Genomic DNA, 16,373 nt, shown 5'->3' with positions numbered 1-16,373 from the left:
TGATGATGAAGCATCAACAATGCAGCGTTTGGCAGTTAATACTGAACACTTGCAGTACCAGTCTCCAATCAAGCCCTGTTCCATTGGGCCACTAGATGGTACTGTACTACAGTACAATTCCTTGGCTGTTTATTTGACATTACAGCTGTGAATGATTGTTTACAATTGTAATAATATCATAATGATTTGTTTGCCCAGTTTTCCTGCACACAATATACACACACACACAAATAGAGAGGATACATGTAAGGTGTTTAGAAGCATTTCTTGGTTTGATTTGCTAACATCCCTAATGAGTGTATGTTACCTACTAACCCATACAAATGTAACTATGATTTTTCAAAGGCACAGTGACAAATACTTCCATTGCTTCATTGCACATGGAAAACAAAATACTCTTTTGGAGTCTGTGCTCCCCAGACAGGAACAAACGGCATCCAAACACAAACCAGTGAAAAGTACAAGCCCAAATTCAGAGATATGATAATTTTCACAATTTGGAATTCCTTGCAGACTTGGAAACATTCATACTCACTTTCCATATGGAAATAGCAAAATTAAATGCATTGTAGTGATAAATCAAGCCCATGAAATCCAAACCAAATTAAAAATCCAATAGCTATTTAAAAGTTCAGGTTTTTCTGTTTTGCTAACTGTTGCTGGAATACGTATTCACTTCCAATAGATTGTTCATGGCTCCTTTTTTTGCATGCCTGTATCAATCCAAATCATATTTCCACAGCCTTTCTACTCATCATCTATATAGTTTCCATACTGAACTGCTGTATTGGGTCCTAACTTACTGGGTCACAAGGCTATGTGCTGTTAAACTTCCTTTGCTCTAAAATACTTTTTCTGTGCCCTGATGCATTCCTTTGGCAAAGACTATTAGTGTTCTTCTGAACTTTATTCTTCCTTACATGTATCTTATCACATGAAGGGAGATGTTTAACCACATGAAGGGAGATGTTCAACATAGGGGTCAAATCACATGATAGGCAAAGGCCATAAGTCTGAACTGCATATAGGAAAAAATCAAGAAGACCACAGTTAATGCAGAATCTTGGAAGAAATCACATAGTCCTCCATTGCTGGGAAATGCCAAATAAGCCGCTCACATGACCAGCATGCCAGGCACAGATGAAGTTACAGATCAGGTTGATGAGCTCTTACTGAGGTGCAGGATCCCAGTGCAAGAGACAGAGCATAGTGCAGCACTGCGAACGGAACGGTTCTCATGCGTGCAGTCCAAGGTGTGGGAGCACAGAGCTCCCCAGCACCCTTACAGACCCATGTTGAATGTCACATTCCCCAGCACCATAATCATGCCCGCTCCCAAACCTTCAACCATGTGAGCAGAGTGACAATAGAGAGAAGTCACCAGTAGAATTCTGCAGGGGATTGATTCTTCTTAACAAACTCAAAAATTGATTGGAAAATGATCTTAGCAGTGAAGTGGAAGAGTCTGCTGAGCATACGCATTTACTCAGTGTAGGATGTGTGAGAGCTGAATGCACAGAAAACTGTAAATGGGCCTTAAGAGTAAGTAATGGGTTAATAAAATGGTAGAGGAAATTTAGTGTAGATAAATGTGAAATAATGTACATGGGCTAAAGTGTTCTTGGCTGTATGAATAAAGTGATGAGCTCTCAGTTACCTGTTACCATTCAGAAGTGAAAGTTTGGAACTGTGACAGGTAGACGTTTTCGTAAAAACATCAACTCAGTGCATGGCACAAATCCAAAAATGCAAACGTTTGTTAGAAAAGCTAAAACGAACAAAAGCAGGAAACATAATTATGCCAGCCTATAATGCCACAGTTTGCTCACAGCTGGAACACTGTGTATTGTTCTGGTGCTTGCATCTTGAAAATGTTAGATAATATCTGAAAAAAGTTCAGAGAAAGGCAACGATGAACAAATACATGGGACAAAATGGTTTTCACTGGGAAAATAATCGAGCAGGTTGGAACTCTTTATTCTGGCAAAGAAATAAAAAATGAAAAATGAAGAGTGAGAATTAAAGGATCAAATATGCAAGTATGGGAAACTAAGCTGATGTAGGGAACAGTGAACATGACAGCACCCACTGTTTCTAAAAGGTGTCCAAGGAGCTGTTAGGTCCTGGCTAACTGTGCTTTGTTCAGTGACAGAACAGGAGAAGGAAAGAGAAAACGGCTCCACAGTGAGTTGGATCCCCGTTGTCAAGATTCCTTCTCTTCTTGGTGAGGTGAAATGCCAGACCAAGCTGACAGTGGCAGTGAGACACTGCCAAAGAGGTCCTCTAAATGAGAAGGTCTTTAGATGTGCCATTGTTTGTTCATCTTTTGTTAGTGAGTAATTTTTAAGATGAATGAAATCAACCAACTCTGAGCAGGCAGTTCCAAATAACCAGAGGCTCCCTCCAAAGGCAGAAATGAGGGCTATTGGAGTTTGAGAACACATATCGGAATGCACCAGTTAGCATTTTACAGAAACCACACCTTTAAACCATAGTAAATCCAGTAAGCCCATGCTGTGTCAGGCAGGATTGTCATGTTGCTGTCATTCATTAAATTTTTGACACTTAAAAATATATTTACGGAAACTGAAATACACCCATTTCTAGTGAGACGCCTTTAACTATGAACAGGAAATATTATCACTGTAATCCACACATGACAGTCTTTAAACATAATTGGAATGACTTACCTGTAATAATCTTTACTGATGTGGTAACTCTCATGTAAAAACATAAAGCAGCATTCCAGTCAACCCTCAGTGCTGCCAGTGCCATGCAGTGTGTTTAAAAAGCAAGATTGCTTGTACCCCATATTCTGTACAGAGCAATTCTGTATGTGCAAATTAATTCCCTTTATTCTGAATGTTAGGCTAACACGCTTCCATCTCCCTCCCAAAAACCTATGTTTTCTCTGGGGAAAGAAATTGGGAGGATAGATTTTTCTATCTCACATTTTCCTGCTTCCAGTGATTACTTAGAGAAGTTAGTTCTCAAAGGAGCTTTTATGATGTGCTTGGAGAACAGAGCTCCTTCATGAATGGTCATATTTTTCTCCACATCTGAATGATTTGGAGTGGCATTGAAGATAGAAAAAAAAAGTCTGCTCTTCTGATGGAATTTATGTGTGATGAATCCATAAGAGAAAATTCTCATGGATTATGCACACCCTCATAGAGTGTATTCTGCAAGAGAGGATGCATTGAGCCAATGCAATCAAGGATCAAGAAAAAGAGGAACAGCCATTTCTTGCCAGTAATTATTGAGACAAAACCTTGACTGGCACCCTCCAAACACCTGCTACTTGGTATGTTCAAGTCATTGCCAGTATTACTGCTGTGAGGATGCCATCCCTAATTTTGCATGCATTTTCAGTGCTAATATGTTTTGTAAACTGGGAGTTAATACAACAGGTAATATGAGTACAGAAAAGGTTTTATTCAGATTATATCTGATCCCAAATGTTTATTGAGGTTCAAGAGGATTAGATTTTGATGAACCAAGGGACTGAACTCGTGTGTGTCTTTACCACCTGATATTTTTATGACATGCATCAACGATAAAAATTAGCACTGACATACCTAACAATTCTTAGCAGTGAGCTTGTGGCTTTTGGTTTCACAGCAGTCATGTCAAGGTCAATTCGTCCAGCAGCACTGGCTTATTTGACAGGAAGCTGCTTATCTCAGTTTGGAACCTGGAACAGATAAGCCATGACTATAGTCAGCAGTAGAAAGAAGTGTAAAAGAGAAATGAAGGATGAGAAGAGAAAGGCAAATAAAGATGTCAGAACAGGTGTCTTTCCCAAGTAATTTTGAATATTTCCACTTTAGGAATACCATTAAAAGTGCTTTCCAGTCTGTTATTGTAATTTCTTGTTAGTTTGGCACATTAGCAGATATCAGACACCACAGTTAATTGTATTGTTAGTATAGTGCTTCATAATAAAGACCAGACTCTTTCTTTAGTAGCCTGCTCAGCTCAGGGTAATCTGCATTGTCATCTATATAAAGTCTCGCTTTCTGTAAATGACTCTCTTTGCTACACAAAATAGAAAATATAACAAGTTCTAAGACATTATAGATAACTAGAAGGCTCTTGTGACTGAAGTAGCAGTTGCTTATGTAACTACACTTTTAAAGAATTTAATTTTTTTTTTCCATAAAAGATACCAACAGTGGCAAGCATTGCCATAGCAATGCATTATACATACTTCCTTACATAATATCCCATGTCTCAAAATATCCGGAACCCAGTTATCTATTTTCCCTGAATTTTGCTTCAACAAAACCAGAAAAAGGATGAAGGTAGCATTTGGCCTTGAAAACATTTTTTCTGGTCTTTGTTCTTTGCATCAGAAAACATCGGAGTACAGCAATAACTCAGCTAAATCCCATCCTCAGAATCTGTGATGGGGCCACTATCTGCATATTAAGCCACCTTATCTTGCCCATCCAGAGGCTTTTTCCATGACGTGTGCTTCCCAGGCACACCTGGCATTGTCACAGTAGACCAGGTACAGGCAGGGGGGTCAGGCCTTACAGCTGCCTGTCCAGCCAGCACCCAACAGTCTCGTCTTGAGATGACTCTTCCCTTCTATAATGGTTTCATCTTATAAAAGCCAGGGGGTTTTGGTACAGATCAGTAAAATGGAAGTGTCATGTTTGAGAAGGGGTATGTGAGAACCAAGGTTAGTAGTATTTACACCCACTGTTACCATGCTAATGGGTCACTTAGAGGATGCATATATTCTTGCCATAATTTCATTACATTTAAACCAGCCTTTGAGTAAGAGATCACAACAAAATGACCACACCTTAGTAAAACATTTTCATAGAAGCATTCTGTCTTAAGACTTGGCTGTACTTACAAAGATTACCTCCCTGTAAATTTACATATTCTTTGCTACTGCCCAGCCCCAACAGCACTGAATCATGACATAGCCATATTTCTTCTACAAGTGCTGTTGGCATTTGCTCTACCAACAAAAACTGTATTAAACTATATGTAATAACATAATTTCAACCTTTTTCTCATAGCAATACTGTCATGGAATACTTAGATTGTAAACACTTCTAGGCTGGAATACATGTCTATCACCTGGGAACTTCAGGCACCGATGTCCTATGAATAACACTAGTGACAATATTTCCAAAAAACAGATACTTGGTTTATGAGGGGGGGAAATATCATTGTTGGTTTTGGTATAATTTACAATATATATTTTGTACAGTGTTTGGCAAACTTTTGCGTTGAATATGGCATGAATAGTCTTGCAAATCTCAGCACAAAGTTCTTTCAGAGTTCTTGCAGTGACAGTATATATACATACACACATATATACAGCTGTTTGCTATGTAAACTAATGTTTTCTCAAGAGGCAGAGAGTTCTATACCTAATCACTTAAAGTAGCATTTCAATGGATCAAATTACTTTTTCCATGTCTTTTAAGACTGAGTTATAAAAAAGAAATAGTACTGTCCATATATCTAGGAATAAAGCAAAGCGTTAAACCTAGAACACCTTTTATACAATATATTGACTCCGATGCCCATTCTTCACTACATTTTTAAATCTAAGTGGAATATTGAACACACATACACAAAATTATAGTACAGGCGCTGCAATCTTCAGGATGTTTTACAAAGCCAGAAGACAAGTGACAAATGAAGACACAGGATTATGAATTGGTTTAAGAAGGGATAATAATAATTTGCAACCAGTGTCCAATTTCAAGATTCATTTAATGATTTTTGAGACAGCTATACATTAGTCTACATTGGCAATGCAACACTTGTACAGAGAGGGCCCAAATAAATTTTCATGAATACATCAGAGAGATTATTATCTTCTACTTACACATTTTTATTTATGGTGTATGTGTCACAGCCATATAAATAATCTTGAATGCTTGGATTCAAGATGGTTTCTTTTCACAATAAGGTTTGCATCATAGCTTAAGTTTGAATGGTGTACATTGATGAAGATTTTCACCTTGCGTTTAACCTCATTTATTCATATAAGTAAAGATTTTGGAAAAAAAAAATCCTAGGGTAATAACATTCAACTTCTGGTGTTTTATTAAGGAGTTCAGCATCAAAAGTACTGCTTTTATTTTAAAAGTCCTACTTTACTGGAGAAGTAACCATTATGGTTTTATTCTTTGGTTTGTCTTTTCATTTATGGACACAGTTATAAATGAATGAATGAATGGAATTGCCTGCAAGTAAATCTGGTCAACTATCTTTATTTCTAAATTTATAGGTCCCATGGGAGGAAAAAAAAAGAAAAGTACTTGCCAGTAGTGTAGAAAGCTCAGTAAGAACTGATGGTTGGTGGTCTAGAGCAGCCAAAGTATTAAGGTGCAGAGAGGATCTATTGGAAAACTCTTCTCTCTAATACTGTTCACTGTTCTTTATGCTCTACCCTGGACAAGAAGAAATAAAAAAATCAATAAGAATAAAATTAAAATTATTAGGCAATATACATTATTACTTTAATAAGCAAAGATATCTTTTTATCAGAGTTTGAAAAAAGGGACTGTTTAATTTAGACTAGAGAGTAGGAAAAAGCAAAAGGTAGGTAATAGAGGATATGAACTGAATTTTTAGAGAGGTTATATCAAGAATCTTTTTTATTTTTTTGTCCCGAGACAAGACAAAATGGAGTTTGAAAGGACAGAGGGGAATAGAGCAATAAAGTATTTATTCTCTTATCAGTATCATAAGTAATTTGTAGAATTAATTCCTACCACATATGATCAAAATAATTACTCTTATGGGATTCAGAATTTGATTTTATTTTTGCATGGATAACAGACACTTCTATAATCTTGCTAATAGTTCATTTCCCTGCCACATTGTAAACCCACATCTATCAGAAGAGTGTTTAGAAGAAAGATCTTCTCGAAAGAGTTTTACTAAAATCCAAAGCTAAGGCAGCTGTGCTAAAACAGGTAGTACACCCCATAGATTCTACAGAGCTGGTGCAGGAAAATAAAATCTAGCTACTCTGCAGCATCCACATTGCTTTATGAGAAGACTAAAAACAAACAAAAAAAAGCAGATAAAAAATGACAGCATATGAATGACCACAGCCATATTTGCCAAAATAACCCTGCAGCATTACCTGAAGACTTTCAGAATTCAGTGAATCCTTATCTGCTGGTTCTGCCTACTATCAAAATTTATGTTCCACTGTGCCAACTAGTCCCATGGCCCTAGTAAGACACAATCAATCAGCTGCTCCAGGAACCATTTGGTCCTTCATGTGCACTGGTTCTTACCTCCTCTTCTCTTTTCAAGGCTATTTTCTCAACTCCAAGTAAAATGAGTAAAGTAAAAATACTGATTGGAAGTTTCAGTATGTTTCTTAAATTTATAATGTCCCTAGAAACCATTGATGTGATTTTGCATAGAAAATAAAAATACTTCAACTTTTTAGTACATTATAGTTGAAAATAATATAGTAAGGTTTAAATTAGTGATTTAATATTAAAAATTAAACACTTTTTTGGTCTAGCATTACTGAATAAGGTTTTTTTATGATTTAAATACCACAGAATATCTTAAATATGTTTTCTGATAGATCTGGGGCAGCAAAGCCCTTCTGGACATTTATCTCTGAAATTACATTGAGAGGAATAAACAGCTGTCGGGAATATAAATGCTAACTCATCAGAATGCTGACTCAGTGCTGTAGAAATCAAAGTATGTTCATATACTGCAGAGGTAACATGTCATACACTAACTAGTCACATTTTATCCTGGACAACCACAAAACCAGTTGGACAAAAATGCTGGAACGAGGGAGTAGAAATCAAATTATAAATAGGGAAAATTTTAAGGTTCTTTTAAGGATCTGCTGTATGACTGTAAAAATAGAATCATAGAATCGTAGAACAGTTTGGGTTGGAAGGGACCTTTTAAAGGTCATCTAGTCCAAAACCCCCTGCAGTGAGCTGGGACATCTTTAACTAGACCAGGTTGCTCAGAGCCCTGTCCTACCCGACCTTGAATGTTTCTAGGGATGGGGCATCTACCACTTCACTGGGTAACCTGTTCCAGTGTTTCACCACCCTCACTGTAAAAAACTTTCTTCTATCTAGTCTAAATTGACCCTCCTTGAGTTTAAAACCATTACCCCTTGTCCTATTGCAACAGGCCCTGCTAATAAGTTTGTCCCCATCTAGTAACCCTAACAGAAACCCCACTCACAATCAGGGTTTGTTAAGTGATCACCTTCAGTGGTAATAAACCTCTTCTACAAGGATTATCTCTTGAATCATCATGTGATTAAAGGTCCACTTCTGCTTTCCTTGCAATGAACAGAATTTATTTGTTTTGTTGAAGCAGGATTTAGCAACAAATGACCTGAACAATCTTTCTGCAATGCCGTATTAATGCTTAATGTCCCATTAGACACATTGGTCCAATTTTGTCACTGAGTATGAGTTGAATGCTAGTGACTTTTTGTATTAAGATTTATTAAGGGTGGAAATCTGTTACAGGAGAAAATGATTGCATTTTACTAAATATCTGCTGTTTTGCCAAAAGATATGAGAAGGAGTTCTGGGTTTTTTTCAAGTAAATTTTGTTCTGGTAATAAATTCTACTGATACATTGATACTTTGGGTCAACTATTTTGACTTCAGTTGAATCTCTCTGTACTCTGTGGTGAAGGTTTTGGCTCAGTCAGAAGTTTTGTCCAAGCAAGTAATGACCTGGACTAATAACTCGCTGTATGCTTTCTAGTGGAATAAATTACCTTAGATTTAATGCATTTCTTGCTTAATATTTCAAAATTGTATATACATGTGAATGTGTCTTGTGCCAGATATGAAGGTTGATATAAGGTATCAACGTACATCTTATAAAAGGATAAGCACCTAGTTCTCTGGATATACACTCTGCCATAGGTCCTGTAGCAATGCTGCAAAGGAAGAATTTGCTTTTCAAAAGTATGACCCTGGGCATTACTCAGCAATGATGGTTGTTAAAGGGAAAGAGCAAAAGGCAGCAAGAAAATTTCTTTGAAATATGACATTAAAGCTGAAGAGTCTTTCCATTGAAAAAACCCATCCTTCTGCCAAAAGAAAATCTAAAAGCAGAAAATTTTAAGCATTTCATGCAATGAAATATTTCTAAATACAAAAGATGGCAGAATACAGCTCTATTTCTTAAAGAAATAAAAATATTCATAAGACATACTACAGCACAGAAGCATAGACTTCCATTTTTAATTTTGTAGCCTCAAGCTTAATTCCTTTATTCGTTTCCACTCTTCAAGCAATCAGGATTTCTCAAGTCAGAATCTTTCCAGGCATTGAATTTCTCTGCTGGGCTCCCTGATCCTGTGACATCTTTGTCATGCCTAAATTATTGTGAGGTTTCACAAGAGAGCCTCAGGTTCTGCAAAATCCAGTCTAGAGGCATTGTTTTATTGCCCTAGGTAAAGTAGTCTTGTTTTGTAAACTAAATGGAATTTGCCCTGCACTGGCATGTTAGGCCTTCTGGTTCCAAATCATCCAGCTGTTACTAATTTGTTGTGTAGCTACTATCTCTTTGTGCTGCTGTGTGGTCTATGAGCAGCGAACACTTCTGCATATTTTTATACATCAACATGCTTAATAACCTGTAACATTATAAAATACACATACAGGTATTATAGAATAAGACTGCAAGTTGGACCTACTTAAGATTTATAATAGCATATTTAGTTTTGGTTTGAGAAATTACCGGAGTAAGTACTGAAGTATCCACTTTAGTCCTTGGATGTTTTTTGTTAAAAATATGTGAAGCAATCTTTAGTTACTTTAAAATAACTACCGTAATTTAAACTTTTGACTTGTGCTTAATATTTTTGTCTCCTCATTAAAAAAACCCAAGTGTTCCTCCCTTCATGTATTTTTTTCATTTTTTTATTTCAATAACCTTACATGAGAAGAATAAAAGGAAGTTTTCCTTATTACTCTCCTAGATACATCTGATCTTGCCTCCCAAACTTCCTGGCTTATGAAAGATTTGATGGTTGCAAAGATGGTTATCTCACCCAGACTTTCACATCTGGCACTAGTATCAGCACAGATAGAAATAACCTCTCATTTTAATTCCAGCTTCTGTTGAACAGCCTTTCTTCAGCTGTTCTATTTCCAAATTAGCTTAGGATTTCTTATGTCATGGTAGATCTAATCCTTCTAGTTAGGGACATGTTATCCAGTGGCAGCCCCAGGACAAGATTTGCACCTTATCTGCATACATTCTTTCTACAGAATTCAGGAAAACTGATTGGTTATTTTGTATTAGTAACTTAATTTTCATTGCTGTTGTCACTACAGATGGGATAGTGGATTATTTCTGAAATGGAATTTTTACCTTGAGCAAGCTCTGCAAAATACAACTTCAATTATGCAGAGTTGGCTCATGGCTTCTGATTCTGTGGTTTAGATTTCTTGTTTGTATTTAACAGCTGCTCAGAGCTCTGCCTGGATTTTACAATTCCCTTCCCTCTTTCCTCTTGACTTTCTTCTGCTCCTTTAATTTACCTCTTGCAGTCATGAGACTATAGGAGTTCCATAAATTTTCCAGGTTTCCTAAACCTTCTGTTGTGAACTTTCTGTTCTGAATTTCACATTCTCTATATCAAGTTTATTCTCTATCCTTTTGGCAAAGTATTCTGTCCTGGAAACATACACTCGGGAAATTTCACCTTGCAAAAGAGCAGTGAATGGCAGTGCCTTGGCTCTGGCACTTCCACTGGGACTCTAAAGTATGCAGTAATGAAGCCTGATTAAATACAGTTGGAGCCATGTGATATTTCTGTATAATAAAAATAAAGATTGAACATTATTTGGGATCAACTTCTCAAATAAACCTGTTGCCTTAGATCTTTCATTCTTTAAAAGCAACTTTTGTTAAAATCCAGTGGGTCTTTTGAATAGAAACTCACCTTAGGTCTGACTCTAAATTTTTTTGTGATAGCCATCTTCATATCCAGCAAACAAAACTCCATTTCAAATCAATGTAAAATCTTTGAATAATGGGAATTTTAAGAGTGCCAGTGCTGCAGGATAATAAAAACCTGGCGCGGAGACACTGCTGTCATGGAGAAATGTTTGCTTGTTGCATTAACTAATAACAATAGATGAATTAATCAGTCTGCTTGCTTTTCTTCATTGCCAACTTGGTAGACTGTGATGAAGTTCTCTACTGCTGGCCAGGTTGAGGGGTTTATTTTTGTCTTATTTGCTTATATGTCTATTTTTCTTTTGCCAATACAATCCCCATCCTATTCATAGGTCTCCATAGACATCTCCCTGTAAGTGTTACACTTGTTGCAAAGAACTGTCAGAACAGCCACAGTCTCCCTTGGGAGGCATTTGATCACTCTTCTTATCTAGATCACGTAAAATCTTCAAAGCCCAGCTGTACCTGGGTATTAATGCTCTTTCAGAACCATATGTTTCCTTTCTGCACAAAACCCATGTAAGGGGGAAACTTACATAAAATCTTGCTGTAAATTGTTGCTATGTGCTCCTTCTGTAGGGGATAAAGGATAAGGGACAAGCAGCAACACATGATTTTATTCAACCCATGAAACACATAAGAAATCCTATAGGACATTTAAACATGGTTAGGGTTTTTTCCTTGCCTTCTTCAAACCCTCCCCCAAAGAAATGGAAAGTACTGCTTGCAAATAACCCCTGTCTGTTCAGCTAAGTAGAAGTACAGGCAGTACTTTTAGAACCAGGTGCAGTTGTTTTTTGCTTTATGTGTTCCTCAGTTAAGAATTCAGAATGTAACATATTATGCTACCTGTTGCAACACACAGCATACAGACACATGATGTCTACCTGAAAAAAGAAAATTAGATTACACATCTATCCCATTCTGTAGCATTTTAAAACACATTCTACATATGACTTTGGCTATTGGCTTCTCCTACTTTACACAAGGAAATATGCCATCATTATTAGTAGAAACTCAGCTAAATAAAGGCAATACACAACAGGCAGGCACAAGAGGATAATTTATATTCATTTTCAAAGTTGTCTGATTTCCTGGGTTTGTTCATCCCTTGAGTATTGTTCTCCTATTCTGTGAATTTTCTTAGAACTTTACCAAGCTATTACTAAAACATAGGTGAGAGGATATGTATTCCTTCTACAAGGAACAATCTTTATAAACCACCTGTAAACCTTGTTCATACAAATACAGTTCAATTAAAAGTGTTCCATTAATTATTCATAAGATTACAGAAAACTGGCATGTACAAACCAGGCAATGGTGCTCCTCTTTTCTTTGGGTTGACAAGGGCATATAAAAGTAAATACATGTACCACAGTAACTAGCAGTGTCTGGTAAATATAGTGAAGTTATTGAATGAAGAATAATATCTGGGGAGGGGTGAATTTGCTTCTGGTGGTTGGCTATATGTCAAATGCATAGCCCAATTTATGAGTAACTTTAGCACTGTTGCTGCAAAAAATGGAAGACAGCATTGTCACTCTGCATAGGTGATAGAAGATGAATTTTTTCTTTCTAAAACACTTGCAACAGACCACAAAGAAAAAAATTAGCTTATGATATTGGAGAGGGAAGCAGTTAAAAAGAAAGCACATCACAAGCTAGCAATAAAGTCCCTGAAAATGTCTCAAGATGTTTCAATATTAGGCCTGCAGAACTAAAGGTAAAACCTAAGGGCTCTTACACAAGTTGTTTCCCTACTAGTCTCTTTCTATTCAATGCTAGCCAGAAAACATGTGAAGAACAAAAATGTGTCTTTAAGGTGTCTCGACTGAAAATAACAGAAAATACTCTTCTCTTGTTCCCTCTAGTGAAGGCCAATTGAGTTCAAAGGGCAAGTAGCTGGTTGCTAAAGCATGCTAATGAGACTCAGAGAAACACAAATTGAGAGAAGAGATGATGGGAGTATGTACTGTAGGTTAGAAGTGGAATAATTTTAAAATAATGCTATATACCAGAGCAGAAATGTTTGTCACTGGTGCATGTTAGGTGTGTGAACAGATAATTATTATTTGTAGAATAGTATGACAATGAATTGTGAAGAGAAAAGCAGTGTCTCTTATTTTGACGTTCTTTGCACGGTAAAAGACCTATGGCAAAGAAAATGCAAATTCAAGCTGAAAATTGTATGGAGGTTCATACAACTTTTGTAATCAACTCCCCCAGAAATTCATCAGTCTCGAGACTGGTGTTATTCATCATTGTACTCCTTCAGAGATGCTCATATAAGAGATGACATGAATGCGAATGAGATTCTATGTGTTATATTTAATTTTATCATATTCACTTAGATTCTTAGCTATGACCTTGAATTTGGTTGTATTTTAATACAATTCACCAGACAGAAGTTGAGCTTCTAGAGCATCAGATTTGTCATGAGATGTCAGATGTCTGCATCAAGTAGGATGACAAGTAACTGAGAAATGACATTGGTGCTATCCTAATTTTAAATCCAACAAAAGAATAAAATTCTTGCAACCAGGACAGCATCAAGATACTTATATACAACTTTTCTTCCTTGCTACTGGACTACTATTCCACTGCTATGCTGAATGATTTTTCTTAGCATGTTTTCTACGCAATTGAAATTGTTCAGATCCAAGTCATGTAAGTCAGTCTAAAGTTTTATTCTGGTGGAATAGCACTATGTTGTCAGAATTTACAGAGCTCAGTGAGAACTAAGCAGATAAATACCTCTGATCAAGTGGTCAGGTAAAAGGTGCAGCACAATGCTCAGACAGAGGTGCTTTCAGAAGTTGCAGTAGAAGACATAATTTAAAAATAACATATCTTACTTAGAGATGTGCTCATATGAAAACACAGGAAGGCAAGAGCAGAGTCTATTTCTGTTTTGTTCACAGTGTAGATACCACAATAATAACATTTCATAAACACCCAAGACAGATGGTACATATGTTCTTTGAATAATACGATAACCAGAAACTTATCTATTGAATGGGGTGAATCCAATATCATGTAATCCACCTTAATCTTTGGCTTCAAGTTTACAGGAAATCTTCCCTCTGAACAGTTGCAGAGCTTGTGATTTACTGCTGCTGTCACAATGATGTGCACAGATCACCAGACTAAGTGTATTTTGCAGTGACTACTTGCAAGTGTTGGTATTTTTGCTTTGTTCCTGCAAACACTATGTCTTCTGTCTTCTACTGAGATCTATGTGTTTTGTTTTAGTGTCAGTGTGCTGCAGTACACATTCAAACTGTCAGCACTGCAAAACAGTGTCTCCAGCCACCGCGAGGTCACTCACAATAAGAGGAACATCATCAGCTTTGGCTACATGAGCAGATACGAAGCTTGATTTCATTAATTTGATCTAAATATTCACTGCTATTTATTTGTTCTGGTGTCTGGTCACTGCTTTATTTATTCTATTTGTTTGTCCCTAAGGTCCAGGCAAAGATTTGGAGAAGGAATATCACAGTACATTTGTGTGAGAAATTAACTCATTTTCTTCAGAGAAATTCTCTGGGCTTCCATAGCATGGGAGTGAGATCAATGAATAGGTGCTCCAGCTGCTTGGGCAGTTGGCTTGAAGATAAGTGCAGTGGGTTTGAGAACATCCTTGATCATTATTCATTAAGCAATGGTCTTTTTAATGTGTTCTCATTTTCAAATCTTGGTAGTGGTGCAGATGGTTCTGAGGAAGAGTTTGCACTACTGTAATAAAATGAACAGATTTGCAGAGATGTTTAGTGTGCCAGGAGAGATCTCTACTAATGGCACTTATAGTTAATCTTCAAAATTTAGCCTGTGTGTATTGTTAAGAAATTTTCTTAGAAGTAAAAAGTAGAGTTCTTTAACTAAAACAAAAATAATAAACACCAAGCTTTATTTTCATTTTTGTTGAATTCTCTCTTGCTGCTCCTACATCTGGAGTGCCAGTGAATAGCTCCCAAGAAACCACAGCACTGAATAAGAACCAGCTTCATAACTGCTTGGGTGCTTTTTACACGCAGATGGTAGGTAAATTGATTGGTTGGCAAGAGAGCAAGTGAGCTCTCAAACCTGCTAGTGTGTAACGAGAAAAAAAATGTAGTAGGTTATACTGAGCTGAGTAATTGTCCTGTAACTGTTAACATGGTGCATGCTGCCACGGCAGCACTGCAGATCACATCATGACCAACCTCAGGACAGGTACTGTCCAGGTCACCTCCAGGAAAACACTCCTTAGAAACAGTGTTTCCAACACTCATCAAATGCATGGACTAGACTACACTACCACACCCTCACATGGTATAAAATGGTGACTTCAATGTGGCCTTGTTACTTTATGCCAGCTGAATACACCTGATCCTAACATGGTCGTGCTTTTTCTTTCAAAGCTCCAAGCAAACGTGTTAAATAATGAGGCAAACAAAGGAAAAGGATAGAGAGTATATTAAAATATAACTTCATTTCATACTTTTGCTGATTTATTTTTAGAACATGATAGGAAGTAGTAATATTTCAGTATTAGAGAGTACTAATGCAATGACCAATTTTAAACTGGACAAATAAAATTTTACAACAGCATTGTACATAATTCTGTTATTTTAATGTCTAAAAATAATCAAGAGAAATATTACATAAACTAGGAAAATGTTATGTAAACTGCCTTAACAGTAAAAGGTTATTTAAGTCTATTTACTTTACTGGACAAAATCTTTAGCAGTGCATTATTTATGTTATTATTTTGCTTAAAACCAAGGGACTGACCCCCATTACACCCCACAACTCAAACCCAAAACTTTGTGCTGTCTGTCAATGGAAGAATAGCAAGTTGCTTAATTGTCCTAATTTTCTCTTTTGCTATTCATGCTTTCTCCAGGATGAAAGGCCTTATGCAATTTGATAGTGTAACATCAGGAATGCCATAAAGGCAGTTTTATTTTTATGCTGGGGCAATTAAAAAAAAATGGTCTACTCACAGCAAATTTGGAGCCAGATCATCCATGCCAAAAGTAGCAATGACTGCAGTGTATAAAAGAAGCTAGAATTGACTGTGTCTTCTCTGAAGCAAAGGACAGAAAATTGCTTATATGATATAAAAATCTGGTTTGTAGTAAGATCTTTGATCTGCATGTGAATTCTTATTGTTTATAAATAACTGAGTAAAATCTAAAAAACTCTTGATACTGGTTAGTAAAAGAATAGAGATGATTCTAAATCCTTTATGTAGTCAATACAGTAAAAAAATACATGTTTGATATTCAAAACTACCTGTATCTAGAATGAACAGATCTGTTCTTTATTTTGCATTAGATGGTCTTGAAAGAAACTGAAGTGTTTTATATCCTTCATTTCCATATACCTGAAGGAATGACATATTTGAAATTTTTATCACATTGAGA

The sequence above is a fragment of the Corapipo altera genome, unplaced genomic scaffold (assembly GCF_003945725.1).
Source record: "Corapipo altera isolate COAL_440 unplaced genomic scaffold, ASM394572v1 308, whole genome shotgun sequence".
In the NCBI taxonomy this organism is placed as follows: Eukaryota; Metazoa; Chordata; class Aves; order Passeriformes; family Pipridae; genus Corapipo; species Corapipo altera.
Note: the sequence above shows the minus strand (reverse complement) of the source record.